At 43.6% G+C, this 12,513-nt stretch overlaps 1 protein-coding gene across 1 annotated transcript in view; it reads right to left on the bottom strand.

Annotated features, from left to right (window-relative positions):
- The window catches only part of LOC135707429 (uncharacterized), a 106,632-nt gene extending 95,783 nt beyond the window's left edge, over nucleotides 1–10,849 (bottom strand). The window contains exon 1 of the mRNA XM_065229255.1: nucleotides 10,834–10,849. The gene's annotated coding sequence lies outside the window, so the exon portion shown is untranslated. The remainder of the gene's footprint in view (nucleotides 1–10,833) is intronic.
- Nucleotides 10,850–12,513: the final 1,664 nt, after the last annotated feature.

Here is a 12,513-nt window from a genome sequence, read left to right as displayed (position 1 = left end):
TCGAGAACCCTTAAGATGTTCCGCGAATTTCAGGGAAGTGCAGAGACCTTCAGAAATAGATCAGAAACTTCACAGGAGTCCAGAGAATTTCAGGGAAATTTAAAGGTGTTTACGGGAATTCTATTTATTTCCTAGCAGAACCGAGATCTTCAATAGAACTAAGAGCTTTCGGGAAGCGTTGAGAACATCAATACAGGTCAGAGAATCAAATGGTAGTTCAAATAATTTCAAGGAAATATTAGAAAGCTTAAAGAAGTTTTGAGAAACTCAGTGAATTTCCGGAAACTTCAGCAAAGCCCGAGAGAATTATATCATGGAAATTTCAAGAACTTAAAAAAATTCGAAATTTAGCTAAGTTGATGAGAGAACATCAACGAAGTTCCATTAATAAAACAATTCGATAACTTTTAGCAAGCAACGATATCTTCAAGAAATTCCAGAGAACTAAATTTAGATATTTTTAGATAGTTTCATGATATTCATCGAAGTTCCGAGTACTTCGAGGATGACAGCTTTCATGTTGGCCCGATAACACCGAACTCTCACTGCAGCGGTCTTGGATCTTTTCCGAGAAACGTCTGCCTGACGATCCTTTGCGCGCTTGCGAGAATTACGCATGTATGTTTTTTGCAGCGATATGTTTTGCACTGTTGCAAATTTTCTCAATAATCGCTTATTTTACTTCAGGGAAGTATTCGTAGACCATAGTAGATGATTGATGAGCGTTTCAGTAGATGTTTTATAAAAATAAAAAAAAAATAAATCGCGTTTCGTAATAGGGGAATTTACGTATTCTCGGCAACCTAAGCAGCGACCTTCTTTCTATAGCCTTTTTTCTCTATGGAACGCACACATATGCAGTATTGGTTTGTTTACAATCGTTTGCTGCCAGCTGCTCTAACAATTTCAGTCGAAAGAATTGTCAAAATCTGTTTTGAAACGCTTTTACAAAGCTCCAATCTTCTCTAGTGAGAGCGAGTATTGTCGGCAACCAGTTTTTCTTCGGCAACCGTTCCATTTGAACTGCATGTAAATCTGCTGTTCTATTATCGGCAACTCTAAATCAGCTACAATTTGTAGTGCGTGTGTTTCATTTCAAGAAAACCCTGCTAGATTGCTTTTTCTCAGTGGTAAAAATATAGTCAAATTGAAGCTGAAAGCATAAAGAATCGTTTGCATGCATTCAGCGAAGTGTTTTCGTAAGAAAATCCAGTGAAAATAGTGTTTCAATTTGGGTTGCCGAAAATAGTCTGTCATGCCGAAGCCGTCATTTCCCCTACTTGAACGGGATCCAAGAGGAAATAATAATTTAGTTTCACTGAAAATCGGTCAGGACAATACCGCCGATACATCCCAGGAATATAACCTCTTTCTGTAAAAAATGTGTCGTCCGGTTGTTCGATCTCTACTACGTTGTCCGATGCAAAAATGAGCTTTGATATGACATCGTTCTTAACTTAAAGCTTAACCACACCTGCCAGATATCATCCCGTCACAGTACCTGCGAGCATGTTCAGAACGACGACAGAGAGAGAGAGAGGGAGAAAATCCATCTCTTTCTCCTGCCTGCCACACCGTCCGATGCGAAAATTAGCAGAGGCACGGTTCAAGTAGAACGACGTGCAACCAAGTGGTACTCGAATATGATGACTGGGTTTGGGGAAACGTTTATTTCATGAAAACAGTGATAAACGTATCATTTGTACATTTTCGAAAGATTTTTATGGAAAATTGGAAAGGTATTTATTTCAGCAGATTCGTAGAAATATTTCCTATCGATTGGTGTATTTGGAATTTAATGTCATCTATAAATGACAAAGTTACAAGCATTCAAAACCTAACCAATCCTTGTTTTAAATGACTGTGTGTACATTTTCAATGGAAAAATCCCTCAATCACATGCTGTGTGAGCAAAGGCAAGTGGTATGCATCTCCGGAATAGTCTTCTTACACGACGTTACAATGTCCAGCTGCCTCAGAAATCGCATACTTCACCCAGCAACCTAAAACACATTGGCACGATCAACGTTAATCATTGCTTGCAGGACCGTCACCATAGTCCTGGAATGTATTGGATATGTTTTTTTTCAATTGAACTGGCTTCGTTGAACAATATAGAAGTAGGTATTCGAAGATGGCCTCCAGCGTCGACGTCAGATCCTAAAGCAGCAATGAGCAGAAAATATAGAACAACAAGCGGAACAACCAAACGTAAGAAATGGCTTCAAACGCAAATTTCTTGAAAATCAAAAACACCAGCATCGGAAAGAGCAAACTTGTTTTGTTGACATTGTTAGTTTGCGTAGGTGTGTTTTGATTCTCGAGAAATTTGCATTACGTGAGATTGGTTGTTCTGCCTATTTCAATTTTTGGTCTAGTACTCTTCTTCCGCGTGCATTCAGTCATGCAGTCACTCACACCTTGACATTCTCTACTACCGTATGCGTGATAATGTTTGCACCATCGTACAAATAAGGTTCCCGTTTCACCTGTGCATACAATGCCATGGTTTTCTTTGCATGCACGTAACCTATAGCTCATACCGTAGTAGGCTGTATATAAAAGAAAATGATTTACTTAGTTTGACAGTTGCACCATAACGAAGTGGCAGCGTATTCGTGATTTGTCCCACGCGCAAATGTCGCAAAAAGACATTTCAATCGCCATGGGAGTGTCCCGGTGGACCGCCAAAAGGGTTTTAAGCCGAGAAAAGAAAGGAAAACTATCCGCGAAGGTGGCCACAGGTCGTCCGAGTACAGCTCGGGTTCCGAGGGTTATCGCTGCTGTCAAAAGGAAGATTCGGGTGAATCCAGTGCGTTAAATAAGGAAAAAACATTATCACGCATACGGTATGCGAGAGAGAATGGCTGCGTGTTTTCTTCCTCTTCCTCTCTTTGTGCTTACCGAATGGTGAATTAAAAGTTTATCTTGATAAAAAAAATCAAGATTAAATTACCACCATTAGTCCCGCCCGCACGCGCCGGTGTCGCTCAGGACTAATTTCAGCTAGATGGTCGGGGACATGTTTCCCATGTGGAAAATGATTATCGATAGGTTATCGATATAAATACCTATATCAATTTCAAATTGAGCTAGTTGGATTGCGAAGAAATGGAGCAGCTGTATCGTTCTCAAGAAATACGCAAGTTCTACAAGAAACTCAACGCATCCCGCCAAGGCTTTGTGCCGCAAGCCGCAATGTATCGGGATAAGGAAGGGGGTATCTTAACGGACGAACGTGAGGTGATTGAAAGATGGAAGCAGCACTACGATGAACATCTGAACGGCGCAAAGGCGGAGGACCAAGGCGGCAGGAGGAATGGCTTCGTCGGTACAGCGGATGAGGGGGACATGCTAGCTCCCATGATAGGTGAAGTTAAGGATGCTATCCGACAGCTTAAGATCAACAAAGCAGCTGGGAAAGATGGTATCAGAGCGGAACTTATTAAAATGGGCCCGGATAAGTTGGCCACTTGTCTGCACCGACTACAGAACAGCTACCGGAGGAGTGGAAAGAGGGAGTAATATGCCCAGTATATAAAAAAGGTGGCAAACTAGAATGTGAGAACTATCGAGCGATCACTATTCTTAACGCGGCCTACAAAGTGCTTTCCCAGATCATCTTTCGCCGTTTATCGCCGCTAGCAAGCAGATTTGTGGGAAGTTATCAAGCCGGTTTTGTGGACGGGCGATCGACAACGGACCAAATCTTTACGTTGCGGCAGATCCTCCAAAAGTGTCATGAATATCAAGTTCCTACGCACCATCTATTCGTCGATTTCAAGGCCGCTTATGATACTATTGGCCGTGAAGAGCTATGGAAGATTATGGACGAGAACGGGTTTCCCGGGAAGCTGACCAGACTAATCAGGGCTAAGATGGATGGTGTACAGTGCTGCGTGAAGATATCGGGTGCGTTATCGGACTCGTTTGAAACTCGCAAAAGACTGCGACAAGGCGATGGTCTTTCCTGCCTCCTGTTCAACATTGCGCTAGAAGGTGTTATGAAACGTGCGGGCTTTAAAATGCGGGGCGCAACCTTCAGTAAGTCCAGCCAGTTCATCTGCTTCGCTGACGACATTGTCGGAAAAACGTTTCAGGCCGTGGTGGAGCAGCACACCAGGCTGAAACGTGAAGCAGAGAAGGTTGGATTAAAGGTGAATACGCCGAAGACAAAGTATCTGTTAGCTGGAGGAACCGAGCGGGATAGGGCTCGCATAGGCAGAAGCGTGACAATCGACGGGGATGAGTTCGAGGTGGTGGATGAATTTGTGTACCTCGGATCATTGGTGACGTCGGATAACAACTGCAGCAGAGAAATTCGTCGGCGTATTATTGCCGGAATTCGTGCTTACTACGGACTCCACAAGACCCTGAGGTCGGGTAAACTTCACCTCCGTACTAAATGTACCACGTACAAGACGCTGATAAGACCGGTAGTTCTCTACGGTCACGAGACGTAGACGATGCTCGAGGAGGACCTGCAAGCACTGGGTGTTTTCGAACGACGAGTGCTTAGGACCATCTTTGGCGGGGTATGTGAGAACGGTGTATGGAGGCGAAGGATGAACCACGAGCTGGCGCAACTCTATGGCGAACCCAGTATCCAGAAAATTGCGAAAGCTGGACGGGTGCGATGGGCGGGACACGTTTTAAGAATGCCGGACAACAATCCCGCAAAAATGGTGTTTACCTTGAATCCGGCCGGTACAAGACGAAGAGGAGCACAGCGAGCAAGGTGGTTAGACCAAGTGGAGCACGATCTTGGAAGTGTGGGACGGTCAAGAAATTGGTGACAAGCAGCCACGAACCGAGTGAATTGGCGTAACATTGTGATGCAGGTGCAATCCTGAGGGATGTCGGACCAGGATAAGTAATTAAGTAAGTATGAGATCTAAGTCCAAAATATCGAACGGAGGAACTTTTTCAAATAAACCAAATTGTTCGCAGCTGCTTCATGAAGTAAAGCCAAAGATGATACACATCCTAAGTAACATTGCAAGATTTATCAAAGTTTTTAAGCAATCCTCAAGTTTAAATGGTCTACAGAACCCTCATAAAACCAAAATTGTTACTTGGGATGTGTTATTGGGATTTTTTTTTTTGCTATGTCTTTTTTCGATTCCGATCAAGCTATGTCCTCAACCGTGAGATTTTCTGTAGCGTATTTTGGGATCTCGGAAATAGAGAAGACAACCACGAATACTTTTTTAAACTTATATTGTCCGATTATCATAGTCGAACCATCTAAAGCGAATAAAACAATAACCGACGAAAAAGTGATAGTACCAAGCCTCGAACGAATTTGATCGACGTGACGCTTGAATCGTTTTCCAACGTAGTTGATTTTGTAGTGGAGATCTCCAAGTCGAGCTGCAATTATACCAGGAATCCACTTGTCCATACGGGAATTACCGGAGAGGAAATAGATCTGTTGTCCCGAGCTGAATTCACGAAAAGATCGGTCAAAAATGGCTTGTTGCTTTGTCGTGACTCGCAGGTGAACGTTTTCAGGCTTGAAGAGATCTAAACGTGTTCTGAGGTTCCGTCCAAGGAACAATTTGGACGGCGATTCTCCGGTGGTTGCATGTGGATACTGCTGCAAGAAATCATTGCCTTGCCCCATTGCCTTCAGTGCATCCTTCGTCGTCTGAACGTACCGTTCGGCTTGGCCGTTCGTTGCGGGATGGTAGGGTGCCGATAGATTATGGTACTTGACTCCACTTTTCTGCAAAAACACTTTGAATTCCGCAGCCGTGAATTGCGGACAGTTGTCTGATACAACAGTGACTGGTGCTCCATAGCGGGAAAACAGCTCGTCCATAATCCCAATCGGTGTTGCTGTCGTTGTAGAGGCGGTGACCTTGACCTCCAACCATTTGCTGGACGCGAGGTACTGCTAGTGATGTTCGCTGAACTTGGGTGGAGCGTGCGCTTGGCGAGCACACTCAGAGCATGATTTCACTGTTCTTTCGATATCCGCATCGATTACCGGCCAGTAAACAAACGAACGAGCGAGTCCTTTCATTTTCACAATACCGTGTGCTACGTGGAGATCCTCTAATACTGACGTACGGAGAACGGACGGTACAACCATATAGGTAACTCTAAGACCAGAAGGTCCCGAAGAAACGTGCTCAACTTTTTGGCTCAGCTCTGCTACTATCTTCGCTAATCGATGCACCCCTCAAAACATAGGAATATCCTCGAACCCCTCATTTTATCTGTCAAACTTTCATAGCGAATCAAAACAAACATTGTGTAGTACTAGAATTTTGACAAGAATGGGGTACGTTAATCGATTTGCTTGGGACCAATAGGCTAGTCAAGTAGTGAGCCAATTTAAAATCGTTAGTTTCCACCGGTTGGTACAACGATGCTCAAATAGTAAACAGTTTGCAGCAAGCGAGTATTTTGCCTCCGGTGCTTTGTAGCCAGATCGTGACAGATCGGTGCCGGCTTCCAACAGCTGAACGATCTTACCAAGCCTAGGATCCTTGCGCGATTCACGAGCGATGTGGTCTGCGCGAATCGGTAGTTGTGCGTGCGATTTGATGAAGGGTAAACAGATCGAACTCGTCTTCACTGCTTACTTTGCTGCTCGCTGGTGTTCGTATGATTCGAGAGCAATAGTCTGCATTGACGTTTTCTTTCGTTGATTTGAACACAACATCGAAATTGAAGTGTGCCAAATAATCAGCATAATTGGCCATTCTACTGATACACAGAATTGGAAGCGATTTCGTCGGGTGTAGAATTTGACTCAACGGCTTATTATCGGTGACCAGCGTGAATCGGCGAGCGCATAGGTAGTAGAAGAACCTTTTGACGATGGCGAGAGCCTATTTGTCAATCTGTGGGTAGCGCTGTTCGGTGGGAGACATGGAACAGCTGGCATATGCTATTGGCCGTTCCCAGTTTCCCAGTCGGTGTGAGAGAACAGCTCCCAAGCCATTTTTACTTGCGTCCGTAGCCAAAATCAAAGGAAGTTCTAGATCGTACTGCATCAGCACCTGTGGAGAGATGAGGGCTGATTTGATGTCTTCGTAAGCTGCGACCCGCTAAGGTTTCCACACAAAAGGTTCCCCTTGCAACATGTCATGCAGACAGCGAGATCGTGACGAGAGATTGGGAATGAAAGCGTTGTAGTAAGTGGCTTTCCCCAAAAACAGCTGTAGCTCATCCGTATTCGACGGACGAGGTGCATTACGTATGGCTTCGATGTGTTGGTCAGATTTGTTCAACCCGTTTGCATCGATTTTATGACCCAGGCATTCGAGTACCGGGGTGGCGAAGACACATTTCGAGCGATTTAGACGTAAACCGTCTGTTGAATACTGCTGTGAGGACTACCAGCAGGTTTTCGAAACAACCTGCAAAGACTATAACGTCGTCATAAAAATTAATGACATTGGACGAACCTTGAAGCACTGTTTCCATTCGACGCTGCCAGATCGCAGGGATGTTTGCTGCTCCGTAGACCGCTCTTGTTGGACGAACTAACCCGTGTGTTGGTGTGTTAAGCGTGAGAACATGTCAAAACTCCGCGTCGATTGGGAGGTGGTGTAAGCATCCGTCACGTCCGGGTGACAGAATAGACTGGCTCCTTTCATTTGGTGGAAGATGGACTCGATCTTGAGAATGCGTAGCTTTCCATTCTTCTTCAAAACGATGTGGGTGGGGGACGCCCATTCGGAGTAGTCGACTCTCTCGTACACACCTGCTGCAAGCTTCTTGTCGATTTCCTGGGCATACTGGCTCTTCAATGTTAGTGGTACGTCTCGAGCTTTGGCGAATACTGGAACTGCTCCAGGCTTCAGGTGCACGGATGCGGGCGGACCTATTAGCTTGCCAGGAGTGTCACTAAAAACGTCATCGTAATTTGCCAACAGTTGCGATAGAGACTGCCGTTGTTCCACCAGCAACATAGGAGAGGCAGACACAATCGAATGCACCGCACCAGTTGGGGTGAACAGCTCGTTCAAATTCACTTCAGCCGTAAGCTGGGCAATCCACTCTCTGCCACAAAGCGTATCGGTGTCACCAGACACGACGGACAAATCAAGTTTGTGAGTAGTCGTTCCGATGCTGACGTTCACTGGAAGACGACCCAGTGTAACTGAAGAATTGTCGGTCTGTTCGCAGCAGTGCAAACGATGGTTTGATCTCCCGTAGTTTGGCTTCACTGATTATTCCGCATGGTTCTCCGGTGTCCACTTCCATTTCCAACCCGTGTCCGTCGATGGTGACGTTGATGACTCGCTTCCCAGACGTGGTGACGGAATGAATTTTGCTCAGAGACTAAACGATGTCTACTTGCGAAGCTGGTAGCTCTTCCGATTGCACTTGGGAGGTGGATTGTTCCTGGGATGTCTGCCTTCCGGCTTTGCAGACTTTGGAGATGTGGCCCTTTCTTTCGCAGTTGTAGCACTTCGCATCACGGAACTTGCACTGGTTTCGAGGATGGTTGCCACCACATCCACTACACACACTCTGCTCGTGTGTTAGTTTTTCACTACACTTTTGTTTGTGTTGCCTTTGTCCGCGTCTTCGGTCGCTCGTAGCCCAGCTTGTTGGTCGCCTCTGGAATCAACGATGATCTTGCCGTTCGCACCTCCTGTGAGTGTGTGTGCAAATTCAAAAACCGATTTGAACGTTGCCGGTTTCTTGGCGATAATCTCTTCACACATCTCGCGCGATTCAAGGCCGTGTAGGAACTCCTCGATCAGCATCCTATCGAGAAATTCTCCATACTCGCAATATGCAGCACCTTGTTTGAGCCGGAGAACAAAACTGGAAACTGATTCGCCCTTCTGCTGCACTATTTCCCGGAACTAGATGCTCTCAATGTACTTGTCCCTTGCCTGGTCAAAGTTGGGCACTAATGCAGTACGGAGCTCCTCGTACGAGATCTCTGCCGGATCACGGGGACTCATCAGGAACTTGATGGCGTTGTTCAACTCCGTACCCATATGCATTCGAGCATAGTGTGCGTATTGAGCTGCCGGAATATTGCTCAATTGCAGAGCCCATTCAAAGCGGTTGAAGTAATCCGAAACAGATGTGCTTTCCGAAGAACGAAACTCGTAGACGGAAAACGAGGGTGTCTTAACGGATGGCGCTGTCGCTTCTCTCGCGGGATTCGCTTGTCCCAAACTTTCAATGGAGGATTTTAGGGCATCGGCTAATATCCGCGTCAGAGATACCATTAGCTCTTCGGTAGCCATATTGCTTTTCGCGAGACCGAAACGTACGCGTCTTACTATCGACCGGAAAACTTTTGCCTCTAAATCCCACTTCTGACACCAAATTGTAGCGTATTTTGGGATCTCGGAAATAGAGAAGACAACCACGAATACTTTTTAAAACTTATATTGTCCGGTTATCATATTCGAACCATCTAAAGCGAATAAAACGATTACCGACGAAAAAGCGATAGTATCTTTTTTGTTTTACATTTGATAACTGAACGGCAGTGATGCCAGAAAGTATTTTTATCGAGCGTAAATAATGTTACATACACAACAATTTCAACAAAGCAAGCGAGCAATACATCATTATCCTACAACTCCGATCAAGCTAAATCACAGAGAGAGTTTATCGTGGTCTTTATCGTTGGTTGCTTTATATGTTTGAATTCGCTGATCAGCTTCAATCGACAAAATCGACGCGAAGAAGAGACTGCCAGCTTCCTTTGTCTGTAAAGCAGATTCACAGAATTCTAGCATCACAGTCGGCGTCTACAAACAAATTTCCAATCGCTTGTCTTCTCTTGTATTTTGGTTCCAAAATAGTTTATAATCTGAAGAAACTATTCGTTAACTCTAAAAAACAATTCAAGTTTCAGAATTTATGTTGTTACTGAAGACAAATCCACTCCAGAATTATTATGTTCAAAGAGTAAAAGTGGATAACGAGGAAGATAAAGTTTTAGAATGTTTTAAAATACTGCAGAAGATTCTTTGGCATACTTTAATATATGCTATCCCAATTTTTAAGATCTGCTTTTCAAATTTCCCTGGTTTTTCAAGATAGCAGACACTCTGATCAAGCTAACTGCATTCAATTTCGCTTTATTCCCAATGAGAAGTTGCAGTTGTTCTCGGATTAGACCGCATGAAAGCCCTTCCCATAGATTCAAAGCATCGAATTAGATCGAATTTACGAGATAACCCAACTTACACCAATTAAACCCATCCAAATTGGGAAACCAAAAGCAAAACACCTTCTCCGTTAGCGTGTACCGGCAAAACCTCGCTTACAAATTTCCATTTCTTGATGAAAGCGCAACATTAGCGCCAACTAAACGCCACGATGAGCAAGCACCATTGCTCCGATTTGCGTCTTATCTCAGATTAAGGAAATGAGAATGGTAATTAATATCTTCGCCCTTCTCCCCCATTTCATCGCTCTTCGCCTCTTGTTCTCGACTCTTAGGTAAAAGAGTCGCCGTTTCATAATTTTCCCAGCACTAGTTATGACGTTATGAGCGCTTCATCGCAGATTATCCACCATCATGCATCCTGGAATCCATCCGAGCTTCGGTTCGAAGCGAAATGAAAGATTATCAAAAAAAAAGGCGATTAGATATCTGCTGAGCTTAGTAGGCGATGAACAGCAAGCGATAGCAAAAAGGTTCAAAGAACTGACTGCTTTGTTTTCAGAGATGGTACAAAAGAGAGAGGGAAAGAGGCGCGATTATTTTGTCTCCGATCCTAATCAAAGCGATAGGAAAACAACACTTTGGCGACGGTTCGCTATTGTGTGGCAAAAATATATGGAGATTTTGTGAGATGGCGTTGAAATGGTTGTTGTAGAGTAGGAGGTACATACGTTGCGATCCGTGTCAGTGAGTTGAGATCTGGAAGAAGAGAAGAAAATGCGAGATTTTGTTAGACAAAAGCTTGGATGTGTGCGTGCTGGCGGAAATTTAATCTTCTGATTGCCATTTTCCAAGCAAAAGATTCACGTGACTTTTTCCATGAAGCTTACTACTTGAAATGAGAATGATATTCAGCCTAGCACAGACCACTACCACTAGCGACTGGCAGAACTTGAAAACGTGATAAACTATCCGGGTAAGGTGCCCGTTTCCGCTTCGCCGGAGGCAGAAAGAAAAACGTGCCCAATTAGTTTAAGTAACTCGTGTTCTTCGTCATCTTCGTCTTTGAAAATAAAAAAAAACACATTCTACTCGGCCGTCTTTCTCCACCACAGCTGCAACGGGGACCAATTAGTGTGAGTACGCGAGCGTGGCCGCGTGCTTAGGCTGTGTCCAATTTGCAGTGATTTGAATAGATTTCAGATGACAGATCTCGGTAGGTAGTAGGTGAGTGCCAAAGATTTGTCGTGACACAAAACGCCAACGAGGAGGCAAAAATGGAAGATGCCTCGGTAATGACCCTTAAAGAATAGAAGGCGAGTATAATGGGTGTTTTTGTTCAAATCAGATTGATGAGCGAGGGATGATGAATGAATGGGAAGGCGACCAGAAGAGGGAAATGACGATTTTAATGAGGTTTTCAAAATGAATTTCAGCTTCAAACATAAGGAATTTGAATGGACGAATCAATGTCGTACAACACGTTAAATCAATATGGAAGAAGGGTTAAATCTCACCATAGGCCGATTAGTTCAGGTTTCTCTATAGAAATGATGATATTTACCGAAATCTTTCATTAGCTCGAGATCATTAGAATACTTGCTGATTAACGTGCCAATTTTGGAGAATTTCTGAGGGACAACATTTGAATTTTTGAACATTTGATAATCTTCACAGTAATGAGCGAACGAAGTTCCCCGAGTTCCCCCCTGAACATCTTCATAGCTTATTAAGTTTTAAGAATACGTGTGCACCTTAAGAATTGATGAAACGACCCATAATTCCTTAAAAACGCCCAAATGATCCTTTAAAACCCTGGTGAGAATTTCTAAAAATGTGAGAATGATCAAAAAAAAATCACTATGATCCATATTTTGTGTAAACTTTAGCAACAAAATGGTAAAAATGAACCCTTCAATTTTTAAAGAACGAGCATTGAAATCGAACGAATTACCCATAAGCATACCCGAGTAACAATTTAGGTTTTATGAGGGTGCTGTAGACCATGATTTAGACTTGTATAATGCTATAAAACCGCGATAAAACTTGCAATGTTGCTTGCGTATTGCAAATGATCCATAAAACGTTCAACAACCAGAACCAGAGACTAACAAAATTGATCCATAGAAAATCAAGTTTGTGCACTAAAAATATAGGAAGGATCCAAAAATCAGAAATATATTCTTCCTGTTTTGGACATTATTTTTTTAATATTGATCCATAAACCTTGGAAGATTGCTCCATTGCTGCGTAGCTTCTCAGATTAACTGTCCTACCCGTGTTATTTTTCAGTTAGAGGAGTGGAGCGACGGGCAAGAGTCTAGATAAAATAAGCTTTTAAAATAAACTTCATGAATAAGTTTCTAAAGCTTCTAATGATTTTAAAAGAAGCATCTAAAAGAAGCTTCTTA

Source organism: Ochlerotatus camptorhynchus, unplaced genomic scaffold, assembly GCF_037179485.1.
Source record: "Ochlerotatus camptorhynchus isolate MF236.1 unplaced genomic scaffold, CSIRO-AGI_Acam_v1.1 ptg000312l, whole genome shotgun sequence".
Taxonomy (NCBI): Eukaryota; Metazoa; Arthropoda; class Insecta; order Diptera; family Culicidae; genus Ochlerotatus; species Ochlerotatus camptorhynchus.
This window is presented reverse-complemented; position numbering and strand designations above follow the sequence as displayed.